Here is a 13,748-nt window from a genome sequence, read left to right on the forward strand (position 1 = left end):
GTTGCATCCATCTAGAACCCTCAGACCTACAGTGCTATGATGTCACTCACTTCCACAGGCCTTGCAGAGTGTAAACAACAACAACCCAGCTTTGTTGTGTATGTAACCATAGGGATTTGTGATGTCACCTAGAACCTTCACAGCAGCGACAGCTTTATGAGGAGCATCAGCACTGCTCTGCCTGAGCAGAACCATCACCGCCATAGGTTGTCAAATAACCCGGATTTAACCCACACAGGTAAGTCCAATGGGGTGCAGGCATGTCCTCTATGCTTACAGCTTCCCGTGGGTGTTGGTTTGATACCGTTTGGGGACAGCCAAGGAGGCATCTGCAGGCAACAAAGGTAGGTGTGTGCTTGTGTGTGTGTTTCCTATGCAGATCCTAAGCCCAGTGTCACATGCAAGTAGGAGGAGTAAGAAGGGTTCCTGGCAAATCCGGGTTATGGATTGCATTTAAAAAGGCCCCGTGGGAGTGCAATGGGCCCCTGTCTTGCTGCTTAGCAATAATGGTATGGGTTTAGGTTCTGCTGTGTGTACTGGTGGTTGACTGCCCCCCAGCCCAGAGTGTGCATGGAAAATTGTCTGGCAGCCTCCCTGACAGCAAGCAGTGATAGTGCCCATGAAGGGGACCTTGTTGGGCCCGCCCCTTTCACGGTTATCGCTTCTCGGCCTTTTGGCTAAGATCAAGTGTAGTATCTGTTCTTATCAGTTTAATATCTGATACGTCCCCTATCTGGGGACCATATATTAAATGGATTTTTGAGAACGGGGGCCGATTTCGAAGCTTGCTTCCGTCGCCCTATGCATTGACCCGATATGGCAGTATCTTCGGGTACAGTGCACCACCCCCTTACAGGGTTAAAAAGAAAGATTCCTACTTTCATTGCTACCTGCTTGCTGGCTAGCCAGCTAGCCAGCCCTGTGGGCCTTGCTGCTGCAGCCAAAAAACAAAAGGTGGTGCTGCTGCTGCTGCTTCTGCTGCTTCTGCTTGTGTCTGGCCGCTGTTGGAGCGTCCAGGCACAGGACTTCTGCTGCTGCTGACTAAATGGCCTCCTTAATTGGATCATTTGAGTAGCCAGCACACCTGTGCAGGTAGGGCATGACATGATAGGCAGCTGCCTTGATAGCGGGTGGGTGCTGAATGTTCCTAATTGACAAAATAAGATTAATGCTTATGAAGAAATATAAAATCTCATCCCTTCCCCAATATCGCGCCACACCCCTACCCCTTAATTCCCTGGTTGAACTTGATGGACATATGTCTTTTTTCGACCGTACTAACTATGTAACTATGTAACATAACATGGGGGGGGGGGGGGGGGGGGGGGTCTCCTGGCTGTTCACACAGGTGTGTCATTGCTGTACATTGACCATGCATTGCTTCTGTGGTATTGCAAAGGCAAAGACAAATGCTTCCAGCCATCCATTGCACTAATGGATTGGTCATCAGCTGGCTGTCTATGTCCCGCATCAATATAGACCAAAGTACAGAGGGTTAGGCTATGCTATTGTGCACCTACCTGATGCATCAGAAGGTGCGAGGCCCTTGCTAAATTCTGTGCACAGACTTTGAGATCTATACTTTAGACTGTATCTAAACCTGCTCCAACATGGACTGACATTCTGGCCTACTTTCAGCCGATGCGACTTGTCTGTCGCTGAACAGTCGCTTTTTATGTATTCAGCACCTATGTATAATGTTGTAAAAATGCTCTAGAAGCTAAAGTCGCAGAAATGTCACACATATTTGGCCTGCAACTTTCTGTGCGACAAATTCAGACAGGAAAAATCAGTATAAATCCTTAGAAAATTATCCCCCAGTGTCTCCATCTGCTGGCGGTATTGAATAAGCATTGCTGCACTGATGGGGTATGCATTAGACGAAAAAAAAGAAGAAAAAGAAGAATAATACGCCCAGAAAAGAGGCGAAAAGGAGAAAAACGTAAAAAAACGTGAAAAAAAAGTAAGAGGAAGAGAAGGGAAAAAAAGGTGGAAATGGGTTTAAAAGTGATTTCGGCGGAGAAATATATATATATATATATATATACGCGCACACACACACATATATATAAACGTATTCTCCGTTGAGATATTGCAGCCGCTGCTGTGTCCAGGCCCAGGAGCCTTAGCACTGTGCTGTGATGTCACTCAATACCACTGACATCACTAGGTGTAAACAACATCTCTCCTTTGCTGTGTATGTGACTATGGAGCTGTTTGGTGATGTCGTCTATTATGGCCTTCATAGAAGCAACAGGAGATTGTTGCATCCATCTAGAACCCTCAGAACTACAGTGCTATGATGTCACTCACTTCCACAGGCCTTGCAGAGTGTAAATAACAACAACCCAGCTTTGTTGTGTATGTAACCATAGGGATTTGTGATGTCACCTAGAACCTTCACAGCAGCGACAGCTTTATGAGGAGCATCAGCACTGCTCTGCCTGAGCAGAACCATCACCGCCATAGGTTGTCAAATAACCCGGATTTAACCCACACAGGTAAGTCCAATGGGGTGCAGGCATGTCCTCTATGCTTACAGCTTCCCGTGGGTGTTGGTTTGATACCGTTTGGGGACAGCCAAGGAGGCATCTGCAGGCAACAAAGGTAGGTGTGTGCTTGTGTGTGTGTTTCCTATGCAGATCCTAAGCCCAGTGTCACATGCAAGTAGGAGGAGTAAGAAGGGTTCCTGGCAAATCCGGGTTATGGATTGCATTTAAAAAGGCCCCGTGGGAGTGCAATGGGCCCCTGTCTTGCTGCTTAGCAATAATGGTATGGGTTTAGGTTCTGCTGTGTGTACTGGTGGTTGACTGCCCCCCAGCCCAGAGTGTGCATGGAAAATTGTCTGGCAGCCTCCCTGACAGCAAGCAGTGATAGTGCCCATGAAGGGGACCTTGTTGGGCCCGCCCCTTTCACGGTTATCGCTTCTCGGCCTTTTGGCTAAGATCAAGTGTAGTATCTGTTCTTATCAGTTTAATATCTGATACGTCCCCTATCTGGGGACCATATATTAAATGGATTTTTGAGAACGGGGGCCGATTTCGAAGCTTGCTTCCGTCGCCCTATGCATTGACCCGATATGGCAGTATCTTCGGGTACAGTGCACCACCCCCTTACAGGGTTAAAAAGAAAGATTCCTACTTTCATTGCTACCTGCTTGCTGGCTAGCCAGCTAGCCAGCCCTGTGGGCCTTGCTGCTGCAGCCAAAAAACAAAAGGTGGTGCTGCTGCTGCTGCTTCTGCTGCTTCTGCTTGTGTCTGGCCGCTGTTGGAGCGTCCAGGCACAGGACTTCTGCTGCTGCTGACTAAATGGCCTCCTTAATTGGATCATTTGAGTAGCCAGCACACCTGTGCAGGTAGGGCATGACATGATAGGCAGCTGCCTTGATAGCGGGTGGGTGCTGAATGTTCCTAATTGACAAAATAAGATTAATGCTTATGAAGAAATATAAAATCTCATCCCTTCCCCAATATCGCGCCACACCCCTACCCCTTAATTCCCTGGTTGAACTTGATGGACATATGTCTTTTTTCGACCGTACTAACTATGTAACTATGTAACATAACATGGGGGGGGGGGGGGTCTCCTGGCTGTTCACACAGGTGTGTCATTGCTGTACATTGACCATGCATTGCTTCTGTGGTATTGCAAAGGCAAAGACAAATGCTTCCAGCCATCCATTGCACTAATGGATTGGTCATCAGCTGGCTGTCTATGTCCCGCATCAATATAGACCAAAGTACAGAGGGTTAGGCTATGCTATTGTGCACCTACCTGATGCATCAGAAGGTGCGAGGCCCTTGCTAAATTCTGTGCACAGACTTTGAGATCTATACTTTAGACTGTATCTAAACCTGCTCCAACATGGACTGACATTCTGGCCTACTTTCAGCCGATGCGACTTGTCTGTCGCTGAACAGTCGCTTTTTATGTATTCAGCACCTATGTATAATGTTGTAAAAATGCTCTAGAAGCTAAAGTCGCAGAAATGTCACACATATTTGGCCTGCAACTTTCTGTGCGACAAATTCAGACAGGAAAAATCAGTATAAATCCTTAGAAAATTATCCCCCAGTGTCTCCATCTGCTGGCGGTATTGAATAAGCATTGCTGCACTGATGGGGTATGCATTAGACGAAAAAAAAGAAGAAAAAGAAGAATAATACGCCCAGAAAAGAGGCGAAAAGGAGAAAAACGTAAAAAAACGTGAAAAAAAAGTAAGAGGAAGAGAAGGGAAAAAAAGGTGGAAATGGGTTTAAAAGTGATTTCGGCGGAGATATATATATATATATATATATATATATATATATATATATATATACGCGCACACACACACATATATATAAACGTATTCTCCGTTGAGATATTGCAGCCGCTGCTGTGTCCAGGCCCAGGAGCCTTAGCACTGTGCTGTGATGTCACTCAATACCACTGACATCACTAGGTGTAAACAACATCTCTCCTTTGCTGTGTATGTGACTATGGAGCTGTTTGGTGATGTCGTCTATTATGGCCTTCATAGAAGCAACAGGAGATTGTTGCATCCATCTAGAACCCTCAGAACTACAGTGCTATGATGTCACTCACTTCCACAGGCCTTGCAGAGTGTAAACAACAACAACCCAGCTTTGTTGTGTATGTAACCATAGGGATTTGTGATGTCACCTAGAACCTTCACAGCAGCGACAGCTTTATGAGGAGCATCAGCACTGCTCTGCCTGAGCAGAACCATCACCGCCATAGGTTGTCAAATAACCCGGATTTAACCCACACAGGTAAGTCCAATGGGGTGCAGGCATGTCCTCTATGCTTACAGCTTCCCGTGGGTGTTGGTTTGATACCGTTTGGGGACAGCCAAGGAGGCATCTGCAGGCAACAAAGGTAGGTGTGTGCTTGTGTGTGTGTTTCCTATGCAGATCCTAAGCCCAGTGTCACATGCAAGTAGGAGGAGTAAGAAGGGTTCCTGGCAAATCCGGGTTATGGATTGCATTTAAAAAGGCCCCGTGGGAGTGCAATGGGCCCCTGTCTTGCTGCTTAGCAATAATGGTATGGGTTTAGGTTCTGCTGTGTGTACTGGTGGTTGACTGCCCCCCAGCCCAGAGTGTGCATGGAAAATTGTCTGGCAGCCTCCCTGACAGCAAGCAGTGATAGTGCCCATGAAGGGGACCTTGTTGGGCCCGCCCCTTTCACGGTTATCGCTTCTCGGCCTTTTGGCTAAGATCAAGTGTAGTATCTGTTCTTATCAGTTTAATATCTGATACGTCCCCTATCTGGGGACCATATATTAAATGGATTTTTGAGAACGGGGGCCGATTTCGAAGCTTGCTTCCGTCGCCCTATGCATTGACCCGATATGGCAGTATCTTCGGGTACAGTGCACCACCCCCTTACAGGGTTAAAAAGAAAGATTCCTACTTTCATTGCTACCTGCTTGCTGGCTAGCCAGCTAGCCAGCCCTGTGGGCCTTGCTGCTGCAGCCAAAAAACAAAAGGTGGTGCTGCTGCTGCTGCTGCTGCTTCTGCTGCTTCTGCTTGTGTCTGGCCGCTGTTGGAGCGTCCAGGCACAGGACTTCTGCTGCTGCTGACTAAATGGCCTCCTTAATTGGATCATTTGAGTAGCCAGCACACCTGTGCAGGTAGGGCATGACATGATAGGCAGCTGCCTTGATAGCGGGTGGGTGCTGAATGTTCCTAATTGACAAAATAAGATTAATGCTTATGAAGAAATATAAAATCTCATCCCTTCCCCAATATCGCGCCACACCCCTACCCCTTAATTCCCTGGTTGAACTTGATGGACATATGTCTTTTTTCGACCGTACTAACTATGTAACTATGTAACATAACATGGGGGGGGGGGGGGGTGTCTCCTGGCTGTTCACACAGGTGTGTCATTGCTGTACATTGACCATGCATTGCTTCTGTGGTATTGCAAAGGCAAAGACAAATGCTTCCAGCCATCCATTGCACTAATGGATTGGTCATCAGCTGGCTGTCTATGTCCCGCATCAATATAGACCAAAGTACAGAGGGTTAGGCTATGCTATTGTGCACCTACCTGATGCATCAGAAGGTGCGAGGCCCTTGCTAAATTCTGTGCACAGACTTTGAGATCTATACTTTAGACTGTATCTAAACCTGCTCCAACATGGACTGACATTCTGGCCTACTTTCAGCCGATGCGACTTGTCTGTCGCTGAACAGTCGCTTTTTATGTATTCAGCACCTATGTATAATGTTGTAAAAATGCTCTAGAAGCTAAAGTCGCAGAAATGTCACACATATTTGGCCTGCAACTTTCTGTGCGACAAATTCAGACAGGAAAAATCAGTATAAATCCTTAGAAAATTATCCCCCAGTGTCTCCATCTGCTGGCGGTATTGAATAAGCATTGCTGCACTGATGGGGTATGCATTAGACGAAAAAAAAGAAGAAAAAGAAGAATAATACGCCCAGAAAAGAGGCGAAAAGGAGAAAAACGTAAAAAAACGTGAAAAAAAAGTAAGAGGAAGAGAAGGGAAAAAAAGGTGGAAATGGGTTTAAAAGTGATTTCGGCGGAGAATATATATATATATATATATATATATATATATATATATATATACGCGCACACACACACATATATATAAACGTATTCTCCGTTGAGATATTGCAGCCGCTGCTGTGTCCAGGCCCAGGAGCCTTAGCACTGTGCTGTGATGTCACTCAATACCACTGACATCACTAGGTGTAAACAACATCTCTCCTTTGCTGTGTATGTGACTATGGAGCTGTTTGGTGATGTCGTCTATTATGGCCTTCATAGAAGCAACAGGAGATTGTTGCATCCATCTAGAACCCTCAGAACTACAGTGCTATGATGTCACTCACTTCCACAGGCCTTGCAGAGTGTAAACAACAACAACCCAGCTTTGTTGTGTATGTAACCATAGGGATTTGTGATGTCACCTAGAACCTTCACAGCAGCGACAGCTTTATGAGGAGCATCAGCACTGCTCTGCCTGAGCAGAACCATCACCGCCATAGGTTGTCAAATAACCCGGATTTAACCCACACAGGTAAGTCCAATGGGGTGCAGGCATGTCCTCTATGCTTACAGCTTCCCGTGGGTGTTGGTTTGATACCGTTTGGGGACAGCCAAGGAGGCATCTGCAGGCAACAAAGGTAGGTGTGTGCTTGTGTGTGTGTTTCCTATGCAGATCCTAAGCCCAGTGTCACATGCAAGTAGGAGGAGTAAGAAGGGTTCCTGGCAAATCCGGGTTATGGATTGCATTTAAAAAGGCCCCGTGGGAGTGCAATGGGCCCCTGTCTTGCTGCTTAGCAATAATGGTATGGGTTTAGGTTCTGCTGTGTGTACTGGTGGTTGACTGCCCCCCAGCCCAGAGTGTGCATGGAAAATTGTCTGGCAGCCTCCCTGACAGCAAGCAGTGATAGTGCCCATGAAGGGGACCTTGTTGGGCCCGCCCCTTTCACGGTTATCGCTTCTCGGCCTTTTGGCTAAGATCAAGTGTAGTATCTGTTCTTATCAGTTTAATATCTGATACGTCCCCTATCTGGGGACCATATATTAAATGGATTTTTGAGAACGGGGGCCGATTTCGAAGCTTGCTTCCGTCGCCCTATGCATTGACCCGATATGGCAGTATCTTCGGGTACAGTGCACCACCCCCTTACAGGGTTAAAAAGAAAGATTCCTACTTTCATTGCTACCTGCTTGCTGGCTAGCCAGCTAGCCAGCCCTGTGGGCCTTGCTGCTGCAGCCAAAAAACAAAAGGTGGTGCTGCTGCTGCTGCTTCTGCTGCTTCTGCTTGTGTCTGGCCGCTGTTGGAGCGTCCAGGCACAGGACTTCTGCTGCTGCTGACTAAATGGCCTCCTTAATTGGATCATTTGAGTAGCCAGCACACCTGTGCAGGTAGGGCATGACATGATAGGCAGCTGCCTTGATAGCGGGTGGGTGCTGAATGTTCCTAATTGACAAAATAAGATTAATGCTTATGAAGAAATATAAAATCTCATCCCTTCCCCAATATCGCGCCACACCCCTACCCCTTAATTCCCTGGTTGAACTTGATGGACATATGTCTTTTTTCGACCGTACTAACTATGTAACTATGTAACATAACATGGGGGGGGGGGGGGTCTCCTGGCTGTTCACACAGGTGTGTCATTGCTGTACATTGACCATGCATTGCTTCTGTGGTATTGCAAAGGCAAAGACAAATGCTTCCAGCCATCCATTGCACTAATGGATTGGTCATCAGCTGGCTGTCTATGTCCCGCATCAATATAGACCAAAGTACAGAGGGTTAGGCTATGCTATTGTGCACCTACCTGATGCATCAGAAGGTGCGAGGCCCTTGCTAAATTCTGTGCACAGACTTTGAGATCTATACTTTAGACTGTATCTAAACCTGCTCCAACATGGACTGACATTCTGGCCTACTTTCAGCCGATGCGACTTGTCTGTCGCTGAACAGTCGCTTTTTATGTATTCAGCACCTATGTATAATGTTGTAAAAATGCTCTAGAAGCTAAAGTCGCAGAAATGTCACACATATTTGGCCTGCAACTTTCTGTGCGACAAATTCAGACAGGAAAAATCAGTATAAATCCTTAGAAAATTATCCCCCAGTGTCTCCATCTGCTGGCGGTATTGAATAAGCATTGCTGCACTGATGGGGTATGCATTAGACGAAAAAAAAGAAGAAAAAGAAGAATAATACGCCCAGAAAAGAGGCGAAAAGGAGAAAAACGTAAAAAAACGTGAAAAAAAAGTAAGAGGAAGAGAAGGGAAAAAAAGGTGGAAATGGGTTTAAAAGTGATTTCGGCGGAGAAATATATATATATATATATATATATATATATATATATATATATACGCGCACACACACACATATATATAAACGTATTCTCCGTTGAGATATTGCAGCCGCTGCTGTGTCCAGGCCCAGGAGCCTTAGCACTGTGCTGTGATGTCACTCAATACCACTGACATCACTAGGTGTAAACAACATCTCTCCTTTGCTGTGTATGTGACTATGGAGCTGTTTGGTGATGTTGTCTATTATGGCCTTCATAGAAGCAACAGGAGATTGTTGCATCCATCTAGAACCCTCAGAACTACAGTGCTATGATGTCACTCACTTCCACAGGCCTTGCAGAGTGTAAACAACAACAACCCAGCTTTGTTGTGTATGTAACCATAGGGATTTGTGATGTCACCTAGAACCTTCACAGCAGCGACAGCTTTATGAGGAGCATCAGCACTGCTCTGCCTGAGCAGAACCATCACCGCCATAGGTTGTCAAATAACCCGGATTTAACCCACACAGGTAAGTCCAATGGGGTGCAGGCATGTCCTCTATGCTTACAGCTTCCCGTGGGTGTTGGTTTGATACCGTTTGGGGACAGCCAAGGAGGCATCTGCAGGCAACAAAGGTAGGTGTGTGCTTGTGTGTGTGTTTCCTATGCAGATCCTAAGCCCAGTGTCACATGCAAGTAGGAGGAGTAAGAAGGGTTCCTGGCAAATCCGGGTTATGGATTGCATTTAAAAAGGCCCCGTGGGAGTGCAATGGGCCCCTGTCTTGCTGCTTAGCAATAATGGTATGGGTTTAGGTTCTGCTGTGTGTACTGGTGGTTGACTGCCCCCCAGCCCAGAGTGTGCATGGAAAATTGTCTGGCAGCCTCCCTGACAGCAAGCAGTGATAGTGCCCATGAAGGGGACCTTGTTGGGCCCGCCCCTTTCACGGTTATCGCTTCTCGGCCTTTTGGCTAAGATCAAGTGTAGTATCTGTTCTTATCAGTTTAATATCTGATACGTCCCCTATCTGGGGACCATATATTAAATGGATTTTTGAGAACGGGGGCCGATTTCGAAGCTTGCTTCCGTCGCCCTATGCATTGACCCGATATGGCAGTATCTTCGGGTACAGTGCACCACCCCCTTACAGGGTTAAAAAGAAAGATTCCTACTTTCATTGCTACCTGCTTGCTGGCTAGCCAGCTAGCCAGCCCTGTGGGCCTTGCTGCTGCAGCCAAAAAACAAAAGGTGGTGCTGCTGCTGCTGCTTCTGCTGCTTCTGCTTGTGTCTGGCCGCTGTTGGAGCGTCCAGGCACAGGACTTCTGCTGCTGCTGACTAAATGGCCTCCTTAATTGGATCATTTGAGTAGCCAGCACACCTGTGCAGGTAGGGCATGACATGATAGGCAGCTGCCTTGATAGCGGGTGGGTGCTGAATGTTCCTAATTGACAAAATAAGATTAATGCTTATGAAGAAATATAAAATCTCATCCCTTCCCCAATATCGCGCCACACCCCTACCCCTTAATTCCCTGGTTGAACTTGATGGACATATGTCTTTTTTCGACCGTACTAACTATGTAACTATGTAACATAACATGGGGGGGGGGGGGGGGGGGTCTCCTGGCTGTTCACACAGGTGTGTCATTGCTGTACATTGACCATGCATTGCTTCTGTGGTATTGCAAAGGCAAAGACAAATGCTTCCAGCCATCCATTGCACTAATGGATTGGTCATCAGCTGGCTGTCTATGTCCCGCATCAATATAGACCAAAGTACAGAGGGTTAGGCTATGCTATTGTGCACCTACCTGATGCATCAGAAGGTGCGAGGCCCTTGCTAAATTCTGTGCACAGACTTTGAGATCTATACTTTAGACTGTATCTAAACCTGCTCCAACATGGACTGACATTCTGGCCTACTTTCAGCCGATGCGACTTGTCTGTCGCTGAACAGTCGCTTTTTATGTATTCAGCACCTATGTATAATGTTGTAAAAATGCTCTAGAAGCTAAAGTCGCAGAAATGTCACACATATTTGGCCTGCAACTTTCTGTGCGACAAATTCAGACAGAAAAAATCAGTATAAATCCTTAGAAAATTATCCCCCAGTGTCTCCATCTGCTGGCGGTATTGAATAAGCATTGCTGCACTGATGGGGTATGCATTAGACGAAAAAAAAGAAGAAAAAGAAGAATAATACGCCCAGAAAAGAGGCGAAAAGGAGAAAAACGTAAAAAAACTTGAAAAAAAAGTAAGAGGAAGAGAAGGGAAAAAAAGGTGGAAATGGGTTTAAAAGTGATTTCGGCGGAGAAATATATATATATATATATATATATATATATATATATATACGCGCACACACACACATATATATAAACGTATTCTCCGTTGAGATATTGCAGCCGCTGCTGTGTCCAGGCCCAGGAGCCTTAGCACTGTGCTGTGATGTCACTCAATACCACTGACATCACTAGGTGTAAACAACATCTCTCCTTTGCTGTGTATGTGACTATGGAGCTGTTTGGTGATGTCGTCTATTATGGCCTTCATAGAAAGCAACAGGAGATTGTTGCATCCATCTAGAACCCTCAGAACTACAGTGCTATGATGTCACTCACTTCCACAGGCCTTGCAGAGTGTAAACAACAACAACCCAGCTTTGTTGTGTATGTAACCATAGGGATTTGTGATGTCACCTAGAACCTTCACAGCAGCGACAGCTTTATGAGGAGCATCAGCACTGCTCTGCCTGAGCAGAACCATCACCGCCATAGGTTGTCAAATAACCCGGATTTAACCCACACAGGTAAGTCCAATGGGGTGCAGGCATGTCCTCTATGCTTACAGCTTCCCGTGGGTGTTGGTTTGATACCGTTTGGGGACAGCCAAGGAGGCATCTGCAGGCAACAAAGGTAGGTGTGTGCTTGTGTGTGTGTTTCCTATGCAGATCCTAAGCCCAGTGTCACATGCAAGTAGGAGGAGTAAGAAGGGTTCCTGGCAAATCCGGGTTATGGATTGCATTTAAAAAGGCCCCGTGGGAGTGCAATGGGCCCCTGTCTTGCTGCTTAGCAATAATGGTATGGGTTTAGGTTCTGCTGTGTGTACTGGTGGTTGACTGCCCCCCAGCCCAGAGTGTGCATGGAAAATTGTCTGGCAGCCTCCCTGACAGCAAGCAGTGATAGTGCCCATGAAGGGGACCTTGTTGGGCCCGCCCCTTTCACGGTTATCGCTTCTCGGCCTTTTGGCTAAGATCAAGTGTATTAATACAGGAGATCTGGTCAGAAGGTACTCGGGTACCCCTCTCCTCGGCCTTGTGGGATCGCCCAGGTTTATTGCCTGGGCTTCACCCACTTGTTTCTATTGGGGAGAGGGCCTAGTCCCAGGGTAACGAGTAGCGATCGCCTCTCAAGACCTTCGGGTGGAGAGAGGTTAGAACCATGGATGATGATCCGGATCCAGGTTCTGTGCCGGCATACGCAAGGATCAAAAACACCGTGAGAGTCATTCTCACGGATGATACCAAAAGGGCGGACGATTTGAAATTCGTAGTAGAGGACGTGCTCGGAGGAGTTTTCGGAATACAGAAGGGCGAGATATTGGCAATCCAGGACTACCCGAAGCGTAAAATTTTTGATGTGACGTTCACACAAAATGGCATCCACAGAGATTTTGTTACCAGAGCTGCTGCGAGTAAAGACAAAAAGCTTCAGGGTGTCCGGATTATTGAGCACGTTCTAGACGATATTAAGCTGGTGGTAGTAAAGATGTATTCCCCTTTCGCCAACCTACACGATGTTGAGTTGTTTTTACAAGTCTATTTTAGTAAGGTTGAGTGCAGAGGAAAAATCATGAACAGCTGTGGCATCTGGACATCTAAGTGGAGATTTCAGGTTACATGCAAAAAAGATGACAGATTGCCAGGGGGAATACAACTACCACCAGCTCGTTTTAAAATAAATAATATGTGTGGCGACCTCTTTTATGCGGGGATGCCAAGCTACTGCAGGAAGTGTCACAGATATGGACACACAAAAGAAAACTGTGAAAGTACATGCAAAAAATGTGGTAGCACACAGCACGAGACAGAAAAATGCACAAGAGGAGGGAGGTGCAATTTCTGTCAACAATTCGGTCACCTTTTCTCCTCTTGTCCCCACAGACATAGGACGGAGCAGCAGTGGCAACCCTGGAGGCAGCAAGGACAGCAACCGGGACACCAGCCGAGGCAAGCAGAGCCAGTGATTACCCCCCCACAAGAGGTAAGCAGTGAGATGGAGAAGGAGAAAGACCCCCCTCAGGCAAAAGGAGGGGACCCTAAAGAGCAGAGGATGGCCAAAAAACGTGCAAGTGGTGGAAAAACTGGCCCCCAGGAGCATGCTGGGTTAAGAGAGGAGCGGACGGCGGCCGAATCCGCTCCTCAGCAACCTCTGGCTCAGGGTCCCCCTGAGAGCGATGATCCGGGTGGAGAGGTGAAGGTTAAAAGGCGGAGGGGCTCCAGAAGACTCTATTCGGAGGCGGTCCAGGGGGAGCCGATGGAAGTACCTGCGGATGCAGGGAACCCAAGTGACGTTCCTCCACAGGTCCCCATAGGGGATACCCCCCCTCCTCCCTGCCAGGAGGAGGTTTCAGGGGTGACCGTCTCTGAGGTACCAGAGACGGAACTAAGTGAACACCCGACCCCTATGGAGGGGCAAGAGGTGGAAGAACCCAATGAGTCTGGAGCCCTGATTGCCAGGATGCCCGAGAACAACTATGCCTCAATCATGATGGAGGAGGGGGGGTCGGCTGAGTGATGGTGCCTCCTCTCCTGCTTCCTCTATGCGTACAGTTGAGTCAGATTTTGGGGGGTATGAGGCTTCGGAGGGGGAATCAGAGGTGTAAGACGTTTTCTTGTACATTCCCATGGCTGAGTTGTCCGGTCTGTCCTTGAACGTGAGAAGTGTGAGC

At 47.1% G+C, this 13,748-nt stretch overlaps 5 non-coding genes across 5 annotated transcripts; all 5 read left to right on the top strand.

Moving 5' to 3' along the window:
- Positions 1 to 657: 657 nt before the first annotated feature.
- On the top strand, positions 658 to 848 carry LOC130313722 (U2 spliceosomal RNA). Its single transcript, XR_008861597.1, has one exon. It is a non-coding gene; the product is annotated as a U2 spliceosomal RNA (small nuclear RNA).
- A 2,072-nt stretch (positions 849 to 2,920) lies between these two features.
- LOC130313723 (U2 spliceosomal RNA) lies at positions 2,921 to 3,111 on the top strand. The gene has a single exon (XR_008861598.1). It is a non-coding gene; the product is annotated as a U2 spliceosomal RNA (small nuclear RNA).
- Positions 3,112 to 5,194: 2,083 nt separating this feature from the next.
- On the top strand, positions 5,195 to 5,385 carry LOC130313724 (U2 spliceosomal RNA). The gene has a single exon (XR_008861599.1). It is a non-coding gene; the product is annotated as a U2 spliceosomal RNA (small nuclear RNA).
- Positions 5,386 to 7,476: 2,091 nt separating this feature from the next.
- On the top strand, positions 7,477 to 7,667 carry LOC130313725 (U2 spliceosomal RNA). Its single transcript, XR_008861600.1, has one exon. It is a non-coding gene; the product is annotated as a U2 spliceosomal RNA (small nuclear RNA).
- A 2,083-nt stretch (positions 7,668 to 9,750) lies between these two features.
- Positions 9,751 to 9,941, top strand: LOC130313726 (U2 spliceosomal RNA). The gene has a single exon (XR_008861601.1). It is a non-coding gene; the product is annotated as a U2 spliceosomal RNA (small nuclear RNA).
- The last annotated feature ends 3,807 nt before the right edge of the window (positions 9,942 to 13,748 follow it).

The sequence above is a fragment of the Hyla sarda genome, unplaced genomic scaffold (assembly GCF_029499605.1).
Source record: "Hyla sarda isolate aHylSar1 unplaced genomic scaffold, aHylSar1.hap1 scaffold_178, whole genome shotgun sequence".
NCBI lineage: Eukaryota > Metazoa > Chordata > Amphibia > Anura > Hylidae > Hyla > Hyla sarda.